The sequence below is a fragment of the Anser brachyrhynchus genome (assembly GCF_964034855.1).
Source record: "Anser brachyrhynchus genome assembly, chromosome: 12".
In the NCBI taxonomy this organism is placed as follows: Eukaryota; Metazoa; Chordata; class Aves; order Anseriformes; family Anatidae; genus Anser; species Anser brachyrhynchus.
Window position 1 is genome coordinate 476,172 of NC_137707.1, and position 23,410 is coordinate 499,581.

Genomic DNA, 23,410 nt, shown 5'->3' on the forward strand with positions numbered 1-23,410 from the left:
ATAGGACATTTCCTACCAAAGGAAACACAGTAGGAGACTTAGTTTCCTAACAAAGGAAGCAAACTTGCAAGTTCTCCAACACATTTCCCTTACCTTCTATATCCCCTTATAGCAGATTAAGAATCTAAAGACCTAAAATAATCCTAGATAGTAAGATCTTCATTGCAGGGCTAAATCTCATTACTTTTCCACCTTTACAAAAAATTCTTATTTGTATTTCCTATCCCTACTTGCAAGCACACCAGCATGAGCAGGTACAGTCTGAAACCTAGCATCTTACGACATTGATGTCACATATTTAGAGTTTTGTGTAACATCACTCTGGAGCAGGTACAGTCTGAAACCTAGCATCTTATGACATTGATGTCTCATATTTAGAGTTTTGTGTAACATCACTCTGCAGCTGACCTGGAAACTAAGTGGATAAGCACACAGAAAGGAAAAGGACTCTGTACTGTTAGATGATGATTAGATTCAGCATTTTAACTTGCGCATGTGTTTTTAGGTTTTGCATGTCCACTGAGAACACTGAAAAAAATGCACAGACAAGGAAGGCAGTTTTGTGTGTGTGTGTTGTTTTGTGTTTTAAAATGAACTCATTCCCTGAGCAAGCCTAGATAATAAGATCATTAAAGACAAAGGTGTGTGCAAACGCTCCCAAATAAGCAAAAGAAGTGTATGGAGGATTCCCTGAAGTCCTATGTGAACAAAACCAGGGTGTGTCAAATTGAACTCGTAATTGGGCCATCGTGTTCTGACTTCCCCTCAGTTTCCAGATGTTCTTCTCAGATGGCCTCAAGATGTTAGTAAATCTACAGCTCTTTTCAATTGTCTAGCCCTGAAGTGAGTAACTGAACTGGGGTCTACATATGAAAGCAACTATACAATTCCATTTGTCTTATTTTGAGCAGATGGGAAACCAGCACACATGCCATAGCTGTTAAGTACCCAGAAGCAGAATAAAAACTAACAAAAATAAATTAGGAACTTATGTTACAAGCAGCTTGTCCTGCTCCCTTAGAAATCCTTGCATAAGCTTCTTCCAACCTATCAGCATTATCCGAGGCTTGTCTAGTTCTCATGCAATCTCACACTGTCACCAAGTAAACACTTCCCTTTCACCAGCCAGCTCACAAAAACGATGAGGCAAAGCTGAAAGCGATTGGCATGTAAAACACACTAATGTATTCAACAATAAAAAAGGAGCAATATTGCATGAAAGGGGAGTCAAACCAAATGACTAAGTGCCCCAAACTACTCTGTCTAATGAGTAAAGTCATTGAGGGACAACTCCATCTACTCCAAGTGCTATAGTTTTGTTGCATCTATCAATCAATCTATAGAAGACCTCTGAAGTTACACATACATCCACTTTGATTTATCTTCCTCCATCACTGGGGAGTGATCAGCAAGAGCTAGCACACAAAAACAAAACACAAGTCATCCCCACTGAATAGAGGATACAGAACTAGCTTGCAAGCTGTAGCCTGAAAATCTTCCAGTATCTGCAAAACACCAACAAACTAAAGTGCTGTGACACTTGAAAGAAGTGATCAGAGCTGGAAGGTGTTTCTGTGATGCCTACCTCACACAGAAAGGGTGCTAATTTGTGTTCTCCAAAACCACACTTTGTAGTATCAGACTTCAGACTGACTTCTGCAGCTTGACAAGAGACATTTCACAAGCAATGAGTCCCTTATATCTCAGGACACAAGTTTCTGCTTGGGGTGTCCAAAGATTTATTATCTCCAAAAGAATACAGGTATCCAAAATTTTTCACTGCTATCTGTACTCATTTCCAACACAAGATAGCTTAACAGTTAAGAATGAAATAGAAATTTATAGAGAGTCAGAAGGGTCAGACTTCCAGTTAGAGCTAGAAACAAGATTTAAAAAGTAATCAAGAATTGCTTATAATATGCTTAAAACAAAAAGATTACCTTCAGTTTACCTCCTCAGGAATTCCTACTGTGCTTTGGTAGCTACAAGCTGTAAACTGAGTCCAGAGATTCACCCCATCTTCCACATGACCATTTCAGACCACAAGTGTTTAAAGTTCACTGGGACAGTGACATACCTTGCCCCCTCCAATCCAGACATCATCTTTCAGCAAATTTTCTCATCCACAACATTTTAAATTTAGTTTTTCTGTTTTCTTAATCCAGTAAGAACAGAGCTTTTATGATTTATCTCTTCTTATATCACAATTAGTATTTATATTAGCCAAAAAATCAGAAAAACAGCTGTGACATTCATGACACAGATGCAAGTACTTACCTTCAGTATTCAGAAGATTCCTTAGTATTGACTTTCTCCTCCCAGCTCACTTTCTAAGGGAAGACAGTCTCCTGTACTGCAGCTTTAATCATCTCTTCCTTCCACGGACACCTAGGACAGTTTAAAAATACTTCTTAGACTTGAAGTATTACACAGCAATTTAATATTTTTCCTATTTTGTTTTCTTATGGAAAGCAGGTGTAAATTTTAGACATATGAATAACAGAACATCAGTAATGAGAAACTTATGCATGTAACTTTTCCATTACCAACACCACCTTTGTCAATTTTAGGTGCTCCTGGCATCAGAACATCATGTTTTATCACATTCATGATCCTATCTTGCAGTTGCTAGATCACACCACCTTTGTTCACTGCAGAGAAAACAAATGACCCAATTCCAAACATTCTCCAGTTCTGTAACAATAGCTATGTAAAATAGTGGTAAAGTCTTACATTCCCTTCCTCATCTTTATCTCATTGTGGTTGTTCTGCAGAGAAAATAAACCACGCATTTTTACATTTAGTCACACATACAAGCTCAGTCAGAAAAGTCCTGTATTAGAATTATGTTTGTGACCCTGAAATGTCTGAACATGGGGTGGGGGTGGAGGGTTGGGGCAAAACCTCAAATATCCAATTTTCACCTGAACAATGCACAGCAACGCACTTCAACATGTCAATAAATTTACAAAATCTAACATTAGAAGTTCAGAAACATTCCAAAGTTCCCTGTACTACCCCAATTAATTTTCTTTGGTCATTTACACAACACTGCTGTGCAAGACTTCTGTCTCATTCAGCTCACAGTGCTAAGACAAAAGGTTTCCTAATGCATAAAGCATTGGGCTAGAAACCTCAGAAGAACATGCTTTATCACTGTTCTGTCACAATCCCTTGTAAAAAATTAGTTGAAACCATAATGTATATAAAGGAATTAAAACCGTACCGGAACCTCAATATTGAGCTAATAAGTTATCCATTGTTCGAGGAAAAACAAAAATAGTTTTACATTTCAACTCAGGATACAAAAAAGAAAGCTTAAAAAAGCAAAGAAAACCCTACTTTTTGAAAATCAAAGTAAATTTTGATCATTAAATTGTTTATACAGAAATGATTCATAAAGTCGATTTTTCTTTCAAAAACGGAACATGGGCAGTGATTTCTGCAAGTTTCTCTTTCTGCCTTAAGTTCCTCCTGTCACACCAAGCACTTGTGATTAAATAAAATGAAGTTATTTTTGGTAAAGAGCATTTTCCACCAAAAACTGTTTCCTTTATTTGAACATCTTTTGTCCTTTCTAACCTCAGTGATTGGTCTTAAAGCCTTCAAACTTTTGCCTCTGATCCTACAGCTACACATTTCCCTCCCACCTTTTTAAAACCCCACCACCTATTTAACACTATTAAGTACAGCTGACTTCACTTTTGCATCTTTTTTGCAGGAGTAGACAGGAGGACAGTGGTTACAGTAAGAAGGTTTACATGCTGAGAGGATGATGGAAAACAAACATGGATTAGGCACAGAGGTTATCACATAGAAGGACATAAGCTGGACTGGTAGAAGGAAATGTTAGTCAGCACAAAGGTAACTAACACCTCTCGTTTTCACTATCAGCAAAGTACTTTGCCCATTTCTTCCCTAAATGCTTTGTGCTTTTCCATTGCATTGCCCTTTATGCAAAAACTTCCTCAGACTGATCTTAGACTATGTCACTTTCCCTTTTCAAGGATCTTCAAGGCTTATTGCTACAATGATGATGACAGGAATCAGCTGAAGGGCAACTAGCAGAAATTATTTGGTACACTTTCACAAAAGAACAACAGCAAATGCACACAAATTAGCAAATACATTAATTCAAGATGTCAGATATCTGGCAAAACAATCAGGCTCAGCTTATGGAAAAGGCAATGGGACAACAAGTGCCCCATGTCACACCAGAGTATCAGTGCTAAGACTTAGTCTCCTAAACCAAAATACTGTGCTCCACCCAAGAGATCATCTTTTGGTACACAAAAGCAGGTACAAATCCATGCAACACTACACGCTTGGGGCAGAGTGGCTCGAAAGCTGCTACACAGGAAAAAAAGGATCTGGGTGTGTTGGTCGATGCTCACCTGAACATGAGCCAGCAGTGTGCCCAGCTGGCCAAGAAGGCTAACAGCATCCTGGCTTGTATCAGGAATAGTGCAGCCAGCAGGAGCAGCGAGGTGATCGTCCCCCTGTACTCCGCTCTGGTGAGGCCACACCTCGAGTGCTGGGTTCAGCTGTGGGCCCCTCAGTACAAGAAGGGCATCCAATCCCTGGAACGTGTCCAGAGAAGGGCTACAAAGCTGCTGAAGGGTCTGGAACACAAGCCCTATGAGGAGCTCCTGAGTGCACTGGGGTTGTTTGGTCTGGGGAAGAAGAGGCTCAGGGCAGACCTCATTGCTCTCTGCAACTACCTGAAAAGAAGTTGCAGGGAGCTGGAGGTCGGCCTCTCCGCACAGATAACTAGAAATAGGACAAGAGGGAATGGCCTCAAGTTGCACCAGGGAAGGTTTAAGTTGGAAATCAGGTGAAATTTCTTCTCAGAAAGAGTAGTCAGGCATTGGAATGGGTTGCCGAGGGAGGTGGAGTCACCGTCCCTGGGGGTGACTAAGGAAAGGTTGGATGTGGTGCTTAGGGACATGGATCAGTGGGTGACATTGGTGATAGGGGTGTGGTTGGACCAGATGATCGTGGAGGTCTTTTCCAGCCCTAATGATTCTCTGATACTAATATGACAAGCCGCATCAGCTTCACCACAAAGATGAGCTGCACATGGGCCAACTATTTCTCTCCTCATGTCACCAGAAGACAAATTGCCTTTCTCTGGTTATTTAGAAAGGCTCAACTGCCACTCTCCCATCCCACAGACAAAAATAAAAACAAAAAAGTATTCTCAACAGTTGTTAACAGCATGAGATGTCTGAAAAGAAAGCAACTTCATACCTCCTTGGGATTCCAGACCAAGAGACAAAGCATAGGTGTTGAAAATAAGTGGGAAAATGAGGAAGAGGAGGATTATGAAGGTCAAGAGAATCAGATAAACTGTCATGAGGAGGAAAAGTTATGAGTATCTCATGAGTACCGTAACTTCATGTCTGATCCTCTGGTTTTTCCTCCCCTCAAGGGACAGCTCCTGTGGTAAGCTTGGCAGGCCCCTTCCATCACGGAGATCTTTTGTGCATTTTGGAAAAGATCAGAGTGGGATAATCCAAATATCTCTACGGAAATGCTCCAAGTATCCCAAACAGGAAAGGGTCAACTTTAGAATTCCTAAGCACCTGAATATTAAGCCTGTTTTCAATACTTTATTTTTATTTTATTCTAAGCTCAGGAAAAATTTCACTCGATAGATTCCTATCTCAGAAAATCATTGATTCTGACATGATCAGAAATCCAATTTTTACCTTGTCTCAAAGGCTGGAAACTTGCAGATTGCGGTAAAAAAAATAAAAACTATTTGTGTGTACGAATTACTGCTTAGTTTAAAAAACAAACCAAAACCACCCACTTCCCCCCCCCCCCCCCCCCCAAAAAAAAAGGCACAACAACCCTCTGTCTGCCTTTCTACTCTCACAAACCCACACCCATGCTCAAGAGGCAGGCTCCTTGCTGGTATTTGAACTTAGTAAAAGGAAGCCACTTCCTCATTAAGACATACCCAACTATGGTAATAATATGGAGAGCCAAAAGTAGTAACAGATTTATTATTACCACAGTGTAGAAATAATTTTTTTTCTGTTACTCAATCCAGTTAATTATCCATGCAAAGTAAAGTTATTCCTGGCAGCCACAGAGACAAAACTAACTTCAATAATGCTGGGGGTAGAATGGTTGTTATGCAGGAGAAGAAACTAAATAGTTCAGTAAATTAGCCCAAACAAGATACACAGTGGGATTGGTCCCTAGTGATTCAAAATACCAAACTCAATGCTTTTAGGCTTATCACACTTTTTATTTAATAGCGACATATCTGATTTGGGGCTGCATCATATCCCAAAGACAGTACAAAGATACCATTTTTTTCAGAGTGCCCTGAGGGTAACAGGAAGGATTACTGAAAGCTTCAAGCCATTCAGCTCCCACAAGTATCCCTGCGTTCTGGACTTTCACTTAAGCAAAGCACAACCAGCAAGGAATTTGTGGTGGTTGCTGAATATTTGGACTGGTATTACAAAGCACAGCACTAAACGCTTCGATAGCCCAACATTTTCCTGGAAAAGCAGAGTCTGATTTCAGTGAGGTGAGGACCACGCTCAGATCGCGGTGTCTTCTTGATGCTACCAGCCTCAGCACAGCCCAGCCCAAAATGCCACATACCCACAGCTCCCCCTTGTCCCTAGAACAAGGCTCTCTTCTTGTCCTAGCAGGTGTCCCCAGAGTCAGGTTTTGCCTCAGAAAAAAGAAATGTACCTATGACAAATGGAGGAAGGAGAAATCCCACCAAACCCCCCAAACCTACAAAAAGAGCACACAAAGCAATGGCTGAAAGCACAAAAACCAAGTGTTTGTTTTGACTGTCCAAAGGCACTGTGATTCTATAAACAATGAACAACAGGAACACAAATGAACACTATGGGAAAAGAAACCCCTCACGTTTTTTTCACTGTAGTAAAGTACAGACCACCAAGAACAGTTTGACTCAAATACCCAACATCAGTTCCCACACGAGAGCTGTTATTGTTGGCTTCAACACCCAAGTCCAACAAGAACAGTAAGAACATGCATTCTGCTAGTGTTTGAATAACCCTTGCCAACAAATTGATCCCACAGCAGCAAGGCTGTAGGAGATGGTTGCAAAAAATTAAGTGAGAGGTGGGGCAGGGGGGAGGCACACACAGCACTCTTCTTTTAGCATAACTCTTCAGTGGGAGCTCTTTTTATTTGCTTATTCTAAATGGTTTCTTTTTCTCTAAGAAAAAAAGGAAAGGGCATTGGTGAGCATCTGTAATTTACATCCAAGGGAGACAACTGCCAGAGAAATACAGATTCCACAGATGTTAACCCGTAGGACAGCCCAAATTAAGCAAATCTCTAAATAAGGTCTGGGAGGCACTTTCTGAAGAAAAGCAGCATTTCTCCAAAGTAGGCAATTACAGCTGTCAGCTTAACGCCAGTCCAGCAGACAATCTTCTATATTTACCTGGTTACCCTACAATAAATCCATCCCTTCCATAGGTAAAAAGGATAAACAGATAATTGGGACAGGGAAAAAATCTCTGGTGCTTTCTGTGTTTCACTTCAGTTCTCTTCTCTGTCAGAGATAATGTTTTAAAATATCAAAATGTGCTCAACTAAAACCAGAAAACCAAGCTCCTCACCAGCCCACAAAACTAATTCCTTGCAGCAGTTGAGCATACAAGGCTCCCGATGCATCCATCGGCTGATGGTCTGGGCTGCAGCTGAACTGACAGAGCCGCACTGCTCCAAGGGCTTGAGCTTGTAGTTCTGCACAGCATCGTATTGTGTCACCGCTATCTCAGAACCGGCTTCGGCACGTCCTGCACAATGGGGTTATAACCTATACCTCTGAATCAGTTTCATTGTCACTTTTCAAACTGCCAAGGAAACAAATCTGCAGAAAACAAATGGAATTGTAATTTCATTCTTACTTGAACATTTCTTCTCTAGGAAATAGATATGGCTTCCTTCTCCAGAAACTGGTCATAGCATCAAAGACAGTATTGACTTTTGGTCATTCTTTTTGGGTATCTTCATTCTTTTCTACCCCTCAAGCACATTCACCTGTTTGGTACATTAGATCATGTGGCCCATGCATATACCCTGTGACACAAATGCAAAGAAAACAGAACAGAGTGAATGATTAAAAATACACTAAGTTTATAATTTTGTTTTAAATTGGTATGCCCCAGTATAGCCTATTCCCTGAAGAGATTTCACTCTTTCAACCTTTTGAATCCTTTACAGACTCTTAATATTAAATGGGACTCTGTATCTTTAATTGTTGAAGTGATTTTCCATCTCACACAAGTAAACCTTTTCCATAGTACAGTCTCTAAGTTATAAATAAAACACCCAACTATTTTCTTTTTCCCACAGACGAGAACATTAAAACATTGACATTTTAATCTGTTCTATACAAGAGTGAGTTGTGTCAGCATACTGCTTCCAGCTACAACAACAGAAAAACCCAAGTTTAATTAAAGACAGAGTAGAGAAGCTGCATTGTGGTGTCTGAACCACAAAGCTGCATTGCACAGTCTCTTGCGCACTCATGATCTTTGGGATCAGTTTCCTCTTGGATAACTGCTTGGCAGACAAGAGATGATTGAAAAGAAAGGGAAAGGAAGACAAGAAACAAACATCTTTCTGCAGAGAGGGAATCAGAAAGGTGAGACCATATCCTGAGATTCGTAAGCATTACAAATTTTATCCAGAAAATAGTGAAAGCATAACACAGACACCCTTATCAAAAAAACACACCAAAAGTCAATCACATTCACATCAGCCTTGCCATTTCAATGCTAGGACTCCTGCTGATCTGTGCTTTAATGCTGAACTGATACGCATCTCTGCTGAGAAGTTCCACTGAGGTTCTCTTTTTAAGAATGGAACTACAAAATTCTGGGTTTCTACTCCCAGATAAGCAGCAGAACACGCAAGAGACCCTGTCTGCAAGGCAGCACCCAACACTTCCAGTGGGCATCCTCCAACAATTCGCCAGCCCAGCTGCCTCAGGTACAGGTGCCTTGTCCTGTGATGGAGGACAAATCCCGTGGAGAACAAAGTAGTTCCCTTGCCATCTCCTGCCCACAGGCTAAAAGACTAGAGGCTTGCAGATGTCAGGCTATGTCCACCAGCCTCACTCCTTCCTCACTCCTCTACCAGCTGCTGCACGGCCTGCAACACTTCTGACACCCTCCTGCCTCAGGCTGCCGCTGCCCGTGCTCATTGCTGTAAAGGCGATGTGTAAGGAGAGGGTGAGGCAAGCGGGGCTGTCCAGCACGAAGGAGAAGAGGATAGGTATCAAGCTATTTCTGTCTTTGACTACCTAGAGGGCAGTTACAGAGAAGAATGAGCCAGACTCTTCCTTCAAGCTGCTCAGAGAAAGGACTAGAAACAGAAAACAGCTATTGTCCAGGAAATATGAGGTATATACAAAGAAAAGTTTTACCATACTGAGCATGGTCAGAGCAGAACAAGTTGCAGAGGTAGGCTGTGCAGCCTTCAGCTGTGGAGATACTGAAGAGCCACAAGGACACCCCGAGATGCCTGACATAACCTCAGCAGCCCTGCTCTAAGCAGGAAGCTGCACCAGGCGTCCTCTGAAGGACCTTTCCACCAAAAGGATTTTATGATCATATAACAAGTCTGCCTCTCATGTACCTACCACTACGAGGAAAATGGAAGCAGGTAGTCAGTGAGCAAGTAATCTCCAACAACAAATGATGCATGACACTAAGGATTGAGAAAATACACCTTTAAGACTCACATACCATCTGCATTTAGACTGCACATGCTAGTATTTCCCAGTTATTGCAGCATCAGAATTCTTCACGAGCACTTAGAATGACTTTTATCACAGACCATGGCCTTAAGCAGCCCTAGGGCACTTATATTTCCAAGTCAAGAGTCTAACTTCAGTATTAAAGTTTTAACACAAGTATAAAAATAATTCAGACTTCTTAAATTCTGTTAGCTACACAATGCTTGAAACCTTTGGAAATTAAAAACAGTATCTGAGAGCTGTATCTGATACCTTTTTCTGACCTACACTTGGCATCTTTCAATAGCCATCAGCTGGATGAGAATTTCTCCTTCCAAACTGCAAACGCATTCAGACTACAGTTTTTCCTTGCTCAGTAGGGAAGGCACAAACATTAAGCCATTTAATATGGTTTCATTATGTTACCTAAGAAGAGGCGTTATTTCATATTTAATAAATGCATATGTTAAAAACACTACAAACAGGAATATCAAGAGCAAGATGGACTATTTCCTGCACCACTCTAGAAGTGGGACTCATCCTTTCTAGTGACTTGTTAGCATTTCACATCCAAATTCCCTTTCCAAGTACCTAGACTTCTCTTAGTAACATGCCCATTTACTTTTTACCATGTCAGTTTGCAACATTGCCACTCACTGGAGAAGATTCAGTCTCTAGGAATATTCTCAAGTGTTTGATCACATGCTCTTAAAACTACAGCTGCAAAGCAGAAGGACAAGTTTAGGCTGGTTGGTGTCCCTAAAGTAGGGGACAAAGTGAACAATAGTGGTGTGAATAGCAACAAAATGGAAAGTGGATATGAAACTGAAAAACAAGCAAAACCAGGAGAAAAAGCATAGGAACACTGTTCTTTACTACAAGGATCAGTATCTAAAAGTGTTTGCAAAACTCCATGACAGTATTTTCAATTAAATGAAGCTATATTCTGAAAATAAACCTGGAGTGTTACACATACAACTAAAACCGTACTACAAGCCACAAGGCAAGTTATTATTTGTCTTCCCAACTTCAGAAGGGAAGTTTTTCAGCTGGCAGGCTGAATAAATAAAAATATAAATAAAGATGTACAAGGGGGAGGAAACTATCAATTCACCTCAAAATTTTATGGGTTGGTAAGCAAAATTGTTTCCAGCACTATCTTTCACACAGAATAGGAAATATATGTATATCAATGAAAATATGGTCGGTTTCTCAACAACAAAACCACCACCACAACAAAACAACAGCCACCCAACCCCAGAACAAAAAACCACTGCAACCCAGCTCTCATTAAGACACCTAGAGAACAGCCAAATTTTCAAACTTGGCATGCTGGAGGCAAGTTGATTGCCAAGCTTCTTTGAAACTCTGGCCCAGTTTTGTTCCCAGGCCTTTGAAGATACAGCCCCATGGACTGCAGTCCTGTCTGACAGTAATGCCTTTTCTGTTTATGCACATACCAACTACCAAAAATGCACCTGTAGGCAATCCTATGTGATGCAAAAAGGAACATTAAATCTCCTCTTGCAGGGGATCTATGTTGAGAGCATGGAAGTTGGCTTATACACATGCTTTCCATAAATGAGCTTGTTTCACTGTATTTCCATTTTCAAGCATGTCTATAATTTGTGTCAACTTTGCAATTTTTACTGTGGAAAACCACCCTGATCTAAAACTGAGATTTTTGAATGTTAGATTGTGAAGAAATCTCCAAAAATGCTTTCCCCATCTTCTTATCAAGAGAAAGAAAATCCTGAGAAAGTCAGTGATTCCAAGTAGAGACTTCAGAAGTCTCCTTTCAGACAATCAAAAGCAGGATTTTCCAACCCTGCAGCTGTAGTTCATTAGATCCGCCATGGACCGTGAAAGCCACTTGCCAATAGTGTCGAAAGACTATTACTCATTTCAATCTCTGTGAAGAGGACAGCTCTCTGACAAAGCATTAGTGAAAAACACAGGGTTTGGGGCTCTGACTGGAACAGCTAAGCACACAGACGGAAGTTCAATACTGAACATGAAGCTGAATTTCAAAGGCAGATTGATGTCCCAGCTTTTCACTTTTAGAGATCGGAGGTTCCATCTAGATTAAAGACAGGAAAATAGAGGGGAAAATGTTTTGAAAAAAATAAGATTGCCTTGGGGATGATAATCATACCATACAACCTGGCAGAAACATATTCCTGAATAGCAAGTTTTCTGCACCCCTTTGGGTCTTGCTAATATCTGCAACTGACAGAAGGACAAATAAAAAATAAAAAGAATAGTCAAATCATCTAAGAATTTCTCACAATCCAGTAGTGCAATTAATCAGAACTATTAAGAAATTTCTCTGAAATATATACAAAATTAAGGCAAAAATAACAAGGGAGCCTGGAAAATGCTAGTTTTGTCACTTTCATGAATTAAATTGCTGCATAAATAATCACAAGAGCAAGGTCTCTTAAACAGAATACATACCTGGATCAGCTTGGCCCACTTAAGCATTTGGCTAGCAGATGCCACAGTTGTGGGTGCAGTATCAGAACGCAAACACATCTTTCCCTTCTAATACTTTCTCTATGCTGAGTGAGCTTTCCATCTCCCTTTTAATGCTTACAGTAGCACTCCAGACATTTTCATAACAGACTCCTCAGTTCCAGGCAGTATTATGCTGTGGTCAGACATCACACAGCAAGTTGTACATCTCGCTCAGAAGATAAGTATGCCTGATGTCCAGGTCATTACTACCATAGACCATACCTATAAATATTCCAACTGCCATCCCTGAGTACATAAACTCTAGTATCCTGTATGCAATAGTGGCTAGGAAGAATTGTCAGAAATCCAGCATTTGAACTAGAGATAAGATGACAATCTCTCCATTAGTGTCTGTTAATTAAACAAATAAACACCGCACCCAAAGCCTCTAGATATTAGTATAAAATCTAAAGCAACAAGAGCTTAACCGAAAGCATTCTCTACTCATCCCTGTGAATCAATAATCTTCATACAGTTCACTTGTATTCAATTTTGAAAACTAAGTTTTTACAGATTACCAGAGAACTCAAATAATTTTCATTCCTAACATACACCTTACTTTACAGAAGAAAGTTTACAGAAAGTTGTAATAAATCATGATGCATACATAGCAAACAGCAAAATCTAGTCAAATTACATAAGAAAATATTTTCTTAGGATTCCAGAAAAGTGGCAGATTATATTTTACAGGGGACACGTATTGCAACATAAGCAATATTGTGCTCATAATAAAGTTGACTTTTCCACAGTGTTTTTCTCTAATTTAAATATGTTCTCTAAAAAGGACTGACAGTATGGCCAAAAAGCCAGTATTTTCGCAGCTTAGATAAGCATCAGTTTCCTCTCTGCGTGGGAAAGTATTTTGGGAAAAACCTTTGAAGAGTCTGATGTCACAAAAGCTACCTTAAATGACCTTGTATACACTTTATTAAAAAGCCAGACTCCATAGTACAGAGATGAGTAGCAAACAATGATTGCTGTTATTGTACGACTGCATATCAAAGAGAATCCTTTCCAATAGGGTGCCAGAAAAAAAGGCATTCAATAGTGAATTTTATGAGAGAAGGATAAAAAACAGGTAGTTCAACAGATTCCTGAAATCCCAGTAGTGGTCAATAAATCGACTTCTGCTTCACATTATATGGAGAGGCTGTACTTAGCAAATCACTCTGTAAGCTGCCTCAATAACAGCACTCCTGCTATCAAGTTTACTTGCAATGATTCCAACAAAGAAATTAATTTCTTAGATGACAAGAAAAGGTTATCTAGAATGGGGAAGACACAGGAGACAAAAATTTCCACTAATAAAACAAATATCAGACTCTGAACTGAATTTGAAGTGGTTTTTTTTCCACTGAAAGATTTGAAATCCCCACAGCCCAAACACTAGAGCTACAAAGAAAACATCCCACAAACTGCAGTTCTAAAAATACAAGGAAAGCATAACGAACTAGCTCTTTTTTCACTATGTGATTCACTAAGGCATCCCCTGCATGCTATTCCTCAGGCAAGGCCCATAACAAGAAAATATACCTATACTGCAATCAAAGCTCTAGACTTAAAAGCAAGCCTCACTTAGAGCTACTGCTTGATTTACTCCTCAATAAATTTAGTACAACATAAGGAAAGCTCTACAGTAAGAACTTCCCAGATTTTAGCATATGCCCTTATCACAAGTTGTAGCACAAAATTGTTTCTCAATACTATAGCAAATAAGAAAACACACACCATCCTACTCTCATCTTACTGGTTTTATTGAGCTGCTTATTCCCGAGACACATTCAACAGGTATCCATCACCCATCTTATTTTCCATTTGAGTTACCACATTTATTTTTCATAAATCTTTCCACAAAGGGACACCATTTTACGCTGTGACACCCTTTATTCCTCTTACTATATCACTCAACCTTCAGTTATAGTTCTCCTCAGGCTTGTCTTAAGAACATAAGAAAATAATTTTGATCCGTGAGCAAAATTACTTGTGCTTTATATGCATCTCCAAAAGAAGTCAACTATAAACATAAGAAAACATCGGTGTTTGACACAGATTTTATAAGTCATACTAAAAAGTGGACCACCTTCCTGCATTGCCCAGAGATCTACTCCCATGAGTTCTCAAAGCAATTCAATCACTCTGACATCTAAGAACTATATGATCTAGATATTGGTATCAAACAATTAGCCTCTGTGCTAGATGGATTGATTACACTTTATTTGCATGATCAATTTCTATAGATTTAGGTTTAGCCATAAAGATTAACATCAAAATATTAATCTAACATAAACCAAAGCAATGTAGTCCATTCAAAATAACTTGTGGAAATTTAGGCCCTCAGCTTCTATCCTACCTTTGACTAGCCACAGATGCCAAAAACAGCGACAAGGCCTTCAAGGTCAAAACGGAAAATTTAATGCTGTCTATTTGTCCTGTTAAACTGGGGAAATCTAGGAAGCCTCACACTGATAAGGATTAATGCAACTGAAGTCCCACAGGAAGTTACATGACTCTGCTAGGTCATTTACAAATTGAGTAGCTTGAACTAGGTCAAATGGGAAAGAGTTAAGATCTGGGTTTCAGTTTCCATGATTAGACAAAAAGAACTTGTCTGAAGAGCTGTTTGGATCATTAATACTCATTCTTCACATGCCTTGGAAAACACAATAAATTTGAGAGGTCAGGGAGAAACAGTTACTTTTTTTAAAGGAGATCTGGTGGTTTGAGTAACTATAATCTGGTCTGTCTGACACTGTTTTCAGAGTAACAGAATGACCAAGGCAGGACTCTAGATAAGAAAGAACTGGAGGGAGTAATTCATGTCATAATAATAATGACATGAATTTTCAGAAGAAACATTCTTGGACTAGCTTGATTTTTTAATTATAAGTTTATTGCTAATTAATAGCACAGATATAACATTTTTGTAGGGCAGTTGACTTGATGAAAAATGACATTTGATTAAGAAACTCAAAACCAACATGACACATCAAGTGGGTTAGAGACTGATAGCCCTCAAAATGTAATTGCAGATGAGGCTAAACACTAAATAAGTGTTTCCAGCTTGTATCAATTAAATATGAAAACAAAAGAGAATGGTTTCTTTTATCCCACCTTCAAGAGGTTGACCCTATATTATTCAGCAGTTTTGTCAATGCATGAAGGAAAACTATAAGACGATTGCCAAACAAATTTACAGATTATGGAGTAATAAAAACAAGGATCAACAATTGAAAGCCATTTAGTTTGCATGGTAAAGAAGAGTCAAGCAAAGATCATAGTTTTTAATATAGCTAAATGTAAGAAAACATGTCTAAGCTAAACTTATGGGCTGGTAGTCTATCCTGAAAGCAGGTATTCTAAAAGGTCATTGTAGAAAAACATTCAAAGGGAGCTTCAGTGAGATACTGTGGGTAAACAGGACTATGGTGATAGTTTTACTTTCAAATATCCTCCAAAGCTAAAATTACACAAGTGAGGCTTAGCCAGAAAACAGCACACAACAGCTGGCAGCAGGTAGGGCCCCTTGCTGCACAGAAGACAAGAAAGGACCTGGGAGGCTGGCATGGGGAATAATCAAGAACATGAGTCCAGCAGGCTCTCTGCCCTCACTCCCTCTTCATCTTAATAAAAAGATGTGAGGTTCCAATTTCTCACATATTTCTCCGTAGTGCAAGGATGCAAATGAAAACCTAGGGAGGTTAAAAACAACAAAAACTACAACACAGGTGATACATAGTTGAAGAATATCCTGTTTCGTGCAGGCTGGTGAGACAGACCTAAAAATCAAAGGAAAAGAATATAGAATGACTGCGCTAAAGTCACGAACGCATAGCTTCTCCAAACAAAGGCAGTCCTGAGAGTCCTTCGAAATAAGCAAGGAATCATCTAACAGGCTACTGGCAATAGCATATGCAACATCTTTCCCTTTTTAAATCCAAAGACAGCAAATAAGCTGGAACTGTTAGTGGGAAACTGTATGCTGCAGGATACAATAACCAGCAAAGTCAAGGCTCTGTATACCTTCATACACTTCAAGTTACTGTTTGCACCTCAGAGTAAGCTCCCGGAGTTACCGAGCAGCTGCCACGCGCAGTTCGCTGCCTCACATCAGCCTTCACTCTTGCTGGTGTTGCACTTGTTCTCTCTCCACTAAAACAAGACTCAGAGAGGGGAATACTACTTTTACATTACTTAACATCAGCTTTAGCAAGTCACCACTGAACCTCAGCATAAGCTTGCACATTTAAAAAGCAAACAGCCCCCTCCACCCCCATCCCAAAAGCTACCAAATGTTTCGTTGATACAGAAGTAAGGGTCTGGGCTTCTCCCACCCATCCAGAATGTTACCTTGATCAAAATTCAAGGACCTGGAGGACAACTGGGAAGCAGTTATGATGGCATGCATCTTGACTCTCGTCACACACACATTCCATCTCTTCTGCTTCTTCCCTTTGTACATTGCCTTTGCAGATAATGAACAGTATTAACATTGCCTTTTCCTGAAATAAATATTAAAAAGCTGTACTTAAGCAGAGCTACTTACATATGATGCAACTAAACATTTTGCCTTCTTCAAAGGAAGAAAATTCCACCACAAAGTTGTACAGCTTTTTTGATCCAATGTACAGAAATACCATTTAGTGCTATGCTGTTCCTCACCTGTTACAAAGCCTAAATAACACTCACATCCCACCCAGCTGCTGACAATCCCATGTCAGGAATGACATACCAATTGCATGCAGAACATGCATTTCTTTGGTTTGATCATAAACATATAGAAAGAAAAAAGCCTCAGAAGACTTGCCTAGTATCCCTCCATATCAGTTCCACCATGCTCTTTCAGCTGAACCATCCATCTTATACATAACATATTTAATACATCACAAACCAGCTCAACAACTGAAGACTTGAAACAATGACAGAAGGAGCATATGAAATTCACAAGAACACATAAGGACTATGATAAAACTGAGGAATTGCATCCGTGGCTCCAGATTCCCAAGCTACGACTTTAACACTCCTATTTGAACCAGATCCACAAGGAATTCCCAGAACAGAGGTCAGACCCACGGAGGGGATTCCTCAGGTTCCCACCCCGCAGTGGTTGTCAGTAGCAGATACAGCTCAGCTGAACCACGCTAACTGACTAGCTGTAGGTTTAGCCATCTTCAAACTAGGTACAGCATTACGTCAGTAGTTGTGATTAAACACTAGCTCCGATACTTTCTGTAGCAGAAGTCTCCCTTTAGTGCTATTAAGAAGATCTTGTATTACCACAACAGAACCATCTAGACATCTCCAAACCAAGTTCCTCTGAATAAAGCCAACCTGCTTGTGAGCTGGGATCCAGCTCCAATGAAGACATTTGTGGTTTTCATATCTACCACCTGCCTCCCTCCAACATCAATATACAGCTTCAAAGTCCAAAGGGACACTCAAACAAAGCTGGAGGGACAGACAGGAATCAATGGCAAAACAAAACCAAATAGCTTTCAAATGATTTTTGACTCTTTAAAAGTGCAGAGTTCTTATTTTTAGACTGCATACGAGTAGCTCAAGGTGCTTTTTCTTTCGTCCCCATGACAGTAGTTGAGTGAATACACCTGCCTTGCCTTGCTCCCTTCTGATGGTAAACAGAAGGTCTTGCATTTAAGTTACAACACAGAATACTTCAGAGCAGCCGTATGCCAAAATGGCACATTTCTGAGGGATGCAAAGGTATTCAATAAAAAGCTTTTAAAGGCATATTTTTAAACTTGCAGCAGGAAAGCTTTTCTGTGTCAAGACAGTAATTCTTTTAACAGCATTGATCAAAATGTCATTCTTTTATGAGTGTACAATACCTTTTAATGGCATACAACAAGCCATTAGGGTTATACACCTCCGTACAGCAGACAGCTTACTGGAAAAATGGGAACACTGGCCAAGATACAGTCACTAGTCTTTATGTTTCTAATAAGGTAGTTTCTTTCATTTATCCCAGCTCTATTTCACCCTAATACCCACAAGTAAAATGATCCAAAAATTAAGCCAAACTTCTTATCACTTCCGCTAAACAGTTATTTCTGCTGTAACCCACATATTTTCCCTTAAGAAATACCTGTTTAAAACACAGGGAATATTCTGGCTTTCTAGAACTGGATTCTATCAACAAGGTCATATCCACTTTCTTTTCCTCACCAGTGATCCTACTTATCCCCACATCAGCGCTGACTAAGGATTCAAAGGTGGTTGAATTCCACATAATATTTTTTTTTAATTTTTTTTAATTTTGATGTTCAGAAAGAGGAAAAAGAAACCGCACGCCCTTTCCTCACACTCTGAGACTTGGGACAGACTCTGTCTACAAACCATCCAATTCTTTTCAATTGCACCAACGCTTCAGGAAGGGTAAGAGCACGGGTGATTGCATTTGCTCTGCTTGAATGGAGGGCAAGCATAGACTCTCTAGCTGCATTCAGCAGCACTTTATAGGCTTATTTTAGTTACAAATATCAACAGGAAAGGGAATGATTTCTGTCAACCCACCTTCAATGGTTTTTACATTAAGAGTAGAAGAATATTTACAGGATTTAATTGGTAATGTTAATTGAGCAGTGCCAGCACCAGAAGTACTTCATTTCACTCTCTGAAATACAAATGGATAACATCAAGACTTCTCAGCTACTTTTGGAAGCATACCTGAGGGGCTGGTATAAGCAAATGAAAAGCAATTTCAAATTTAAATAAGGAACATTGATGAGAAATAGTAAACAAGTGTAAGGCTATATAGAGCAAAAGTTAGAGTGAATTTAATTACAATTAAGAAAAATTTAAGGGGCTACTTATCCCTCTCTAACCTATTCAGCTCAGAAACAGAGAAGAGGCTGTTGTGCCTGTGACTTCCAGTTCTGAGACAGCTGCTGAAGTCTTCGCTGTCACAGCAGTCACGTGCACAACTCAAAACAAAGCTAAGTTTTCACACAAGCTTTAAACAAACTCAAAACAACTTATGCTACATACGATGCCGTTATCTCAGACAGTACCACAAAGCCAACTGTGTTTATATCTGCCCTGCATTCATTATTAATGCGACTCAAACACAAAGAGGTCTCCCCAGAGAAGCACCAGGTCACCCACAAAGAGCACGGCTTCGCTGGATGGCTCAGCCGACGATTCAGACAAAAATCGTCGGATCGAGACCTGCACGTGCCCAGCCCGAAGCTAACCACGCTCAAATAACAGGCTCATCGCATTCTGGCGAATGCCATTTCACGAGCCAAGTTGCAAAACCTCCAGCAGAAGCTGAAGGCAGCGAGTGCCACGGGACCACGCGGCCGGGACACCGGGGGGGAGCGGGGCAGCCAAGCCCACGGGGCAGCGAGGGAGCCTCGGCCCCCGCGGGCGCTCCCACCAGCGCCGTGACCGGTGCCTGGGGACTCCTCGGGCGGTTTGCAGCAGCGCAGCTCGTAGAAGCAAAGCAAAGGCCAGAAGGGTTTCTGGGAAGCAAACCGGCGGGAGCTCTCCGGAGCTCTGCACGAGCTGCGCGGTTAACACAGGCCGTTCCTCACCATCACACACCGGGGTTTGGCGCTGCTCTGCCACAGCTGTAGCTAAGGGAGCAGACGCGTGCTCACGCAGACACGTCTCCGTGAAACAAACGAACAACTCACGAGGTCACCGGCTGTGCGCCAACTCCACGCGGCGGGCAGTCAGCTCCTCGCTGACCGACCCCAGGCTCTGCCAACAGCCCGGCGGCGGGGCAGGACGAGGGACAGGGCCCGGGCAGGCACCACAGCGCCAGCCCCTCACTCGGCTGCCCCCACCCGCCGCGGGGAGCCCCGGGCGCCGCCGGTCCCGGCCCCGCGGCCGCCACCGCTCGAACGGGCGCGCCAAGCGCGCCTCGCAGCCCGCCCCCTATTGACGGCGGTGCTGCCCAATCACAGGGAGGGAGGCGCGAAACCCCGCCCCGAGGCGCCGGACAGCCAATCAGCACCCGCCAAGGGCGGGGACGGTGCCGGCTGCGACCACCTCCCCTCCTTCCCGCGCGCAAGGCCCCTCGAGCCCGAAGGCTTCCAGAGGCGTTGACGAACGTGAGTGTTGCCCAACCGGAGCTCAGCATCGGGCCCGTGCGTGTGGGCGATTGGACAGCAGAGGAAAGGGGCGGGGCTGCAACGAAGCGCAATGGAAGCGCGTGGAGCGTCCGTTGCTATGGGGACGGCCGGGCCGGACCCGCGCCCCGACCTGGAGGGGGGCTCCGACGGCGCCCGCGGCCGATCCGATCCGTGCCATGCCGGGCCGGGCCGATCCGATCCGATCCGAGCCGAGCCGAGCCGAGCCGAGCCGAGCCGAGCCGAGCCGAGCCGAGCCGAGCCGGGCCGTGCCGTGCCGAGCCGGGCCGGGCCGTGCCGGTGCTGGAGCCTTGGTGCGGGGGCCCCGCAGGCCTGTGCGCTGGCTGTCCCGGGCCCGCCGCATCGCGTTGCGAGCGTTGGTGCCACGGGGTGTGAAACAGGTGCGGGCTGGGAAGGCAGTGCCTGATTTACGGCTGCTACAAGCTTTTGAAGGAGTTACTGCTGCCTCTGAGCCAGACACAGATGTAATTCTAGATAGGGGAAGGCATCCAGCTCCAGGAGATGCCGAAGCTGGCTGGCTCGCCCGCCTGGAAGAGCAGCGAGCTCCAGAAACGTGAAGATGGCACCAACACAGGCAAAGAACAAGCCAAGCTCTGGAGCTGGGAAGCCTGCATGATTCAGACAGCTGTTTATGAGACCGCATAGAAAACCCAGTTACCTTAGGCAAAAAAAAAAAAAAAAAGTAATTTACAGACAAATGCTAAATCATAGGAAGCAAACGAGCTGCAAGGCTGTACCGACACTCTTGGTAGAGAAGCAGGGAATGAATCAAGCTCACAGGAATCCTAAGGGCATAAATAATGACAACGCAGTTCCTTCCAGCCATAGATCCTTGTTAGAAGGATGACATTTTGCTTGGCTGGGGGAGTACTTGCAATGTTGGAACTGGGAAACTAAGTGAGGAAAAAAGCATCGGTCTGTGATCTTAATCAAGAAAAAAGTAATGGAAATTCACTTCCGTTTCCTTCATTGGAACTGATGTATGACAGCAAAACAAGAGAATGCCTGGAACTTTGTCTTCTGTTTGAAGAAAATGAAGAAAAATAAACATTTTTGTAATAAAAATGTAATATCCTTTTTTTTGGACTTTCTAATCAAAACAGCTTTATAAACTATGTGCACGTGCATACTAACCCTGCACTAATCGCACTAGCCTCAGGCATACAAGATGCTTATGAAATAAAAGGGCAACTCCTACTACACAAAAAACTTCTTATTTATTTATTTATTACTTTGTCTAGCTCATCAGAAGAAAGCACTGAGCTCAATGGACCATCACCACCATTGCACGATAAAAAAAAAAAAAGCCATAAAAAGGAGCTCAACTATAAAATGTTCTTGTACCCAAGTATATGAATCAAATACAAGATTGTATGCCTAGCATAACATTGTACTGGGAATGGAAGTCCAGTTCCTGATTCATTTTCCAGACTAGGATATCATTTTAATGTGTGAAATCCAGTGAGATACAAAGAAAAGAGTACTGTGGGAATTAGAACACCACTATGGCCGCTGTTGGGCACTGGTTATTACAATAAAATTTCATAATAATTTCCACTGCACTGCAGTTCTTTTTGTGTCACTCATAACTTTCCAACTACTTTCTAACCAAAACTTTCCTATCTTGAAAAATATCTTCAGAAAGTTTTTCTTTTGATATTCCTTCAGCTGGAATATACAGGGGTCAAAAACTTGAAATTAGGCACAGCAGTGATCCTCACTGAAAAGTAAAACATTCCTTTACATAGTTTGGCTTTGATTTGCCATTCATGAGTGTATGAAATTCAGACTGTTTTTAATAAGCTGATTACGACAGTCAGGGACATCTGCTACTATTTGTAGCTGATGTAGCTAATGCCTCAGTCAGGAAAAATCCTTTTCTTTCTCCTTCAAGGACACATTAATTTGACCAAGTCTGCAGAAATGCACCATCAGTGTGTCCTGTTCTGGTCACCTAGTGCCTGATGTCAAACCTGCAGTGTCCAAGCATGGGTGTAAGGAAACCCGCTGTAGACCAACTCCCAGTTTATTTTATTGCAACTAATAGACTTAGACCCATCACAGTTTGGAATCAAGCCAAGGCCTGAAGCTGGACTTGCTTCCTAGCAAGTGATTTGCTCCAGTCAATGAATCGAGAAGAAGACTTCCATTCTTGTCCTCATAGACCTACAGTCTTGACAATGTTAATAAAATAGACCCTTACCAAGGAGAAGTGGCAGGAGGCCAGGACAATGCATCAAAACTATCTTTCCTGGAGAGCGAGGTCCAACAGGTTGCCAACAGGCGTTGCACCTCTACCTGCCTGCCAGCCGCGCTGCTGGCAGTCCTGCAGCAACCGCAGCAAGCTGCCAGATGAACTTGTGAGCTGGTGACACAGTGCCACGTGCCAGCAATACTCAGATGATGCACAATGCTGGCTATTCGCCACGAAGTGCATGACTCCACTGCCACAGTGTGCCCTCACTGAGGCGTAACAAGCTGGTGGAGCTCATTTGTGGCACGTGCTCACAGCTGCGACAGCCTCACACATATGGATCGCAATGACGTGGGCCCATAGCTGGAAACACACAGCACTGCAAGGCGTGCAAGGCTGGTCTCGTGTGGTGGCCAGAAGAGCAGTGAGTCCGCAGGCGGGTAGTGCAAGGGAGCACTCCACACATGTATGCACAATGGCAGGTTTGGCAGAGCTTAGGCCAGGTCAGGAGGGGGCATGCTTTGAGCACTTCTCCCCCCATCCCATCTATCTACCCTTAGTGCTCCAGGATGTTTCCAGACATCCCCTCAAACTCCATTAGAAAATACTTAATTACAAAAATAGCCGAGCTCCACAGCTGAACACTCAAGATGAGAAATGCTATGAAGTCAAGACTGTACGTGCAGCCCTTAACTGTGCTCCTTGCATCATTACAAGAGGAGCGATCCCTCAGCTCACACACAATAGTTTGTAGCCTTTTTAATCTTTTCTATAACTTTGTTCATAAGACACCTTAGAGCACTGTCTGCCATGCAATGTAGCCCGGACACAGGGTCC

At 42.0% G+C, this 23,410-nt stretch overlaps 1 protein-coding gene across 50 annotated transcripts in view; it reads right to left on the minus strand.

The window, feature by feature from the left end:
* LOC308176543 (uncharacterized protein) overlaps nucleotides 1–22,210 on the minus strand; it is a 129,003-nt gene extending 106,793 nt beyond the window's left edge. For 5 of the 50 annotated variants that reach the window (XR_013938355.1, XR_013938356.1, XR_013938357.1 and 2 more), the window contains exons 1-3: nucleotides 19,921–22,077; nucleotides 7,917–8,088; nucleotides 2,278–2,388 (exon numbers count right to left, since the gene is read on the minus strand). The gene's annotated coding sequence lies outside the window, so the exon portion shown is untranslated. Of the gene's footprint in view, nucleotides 1–2,277; nucleotides 2,389–7,916; nucleotides 8,089–19,818 lie in introns of all 50 variants that reach the window. The other 45 variants (XR_013938349.1, XR_013938350.1, XR_013938351.1 and 42 more) reach the window with 29 other exon arrangements.
* Nucleotides 22,211–23,410: the final 1,200 nt, after the last annotated feature.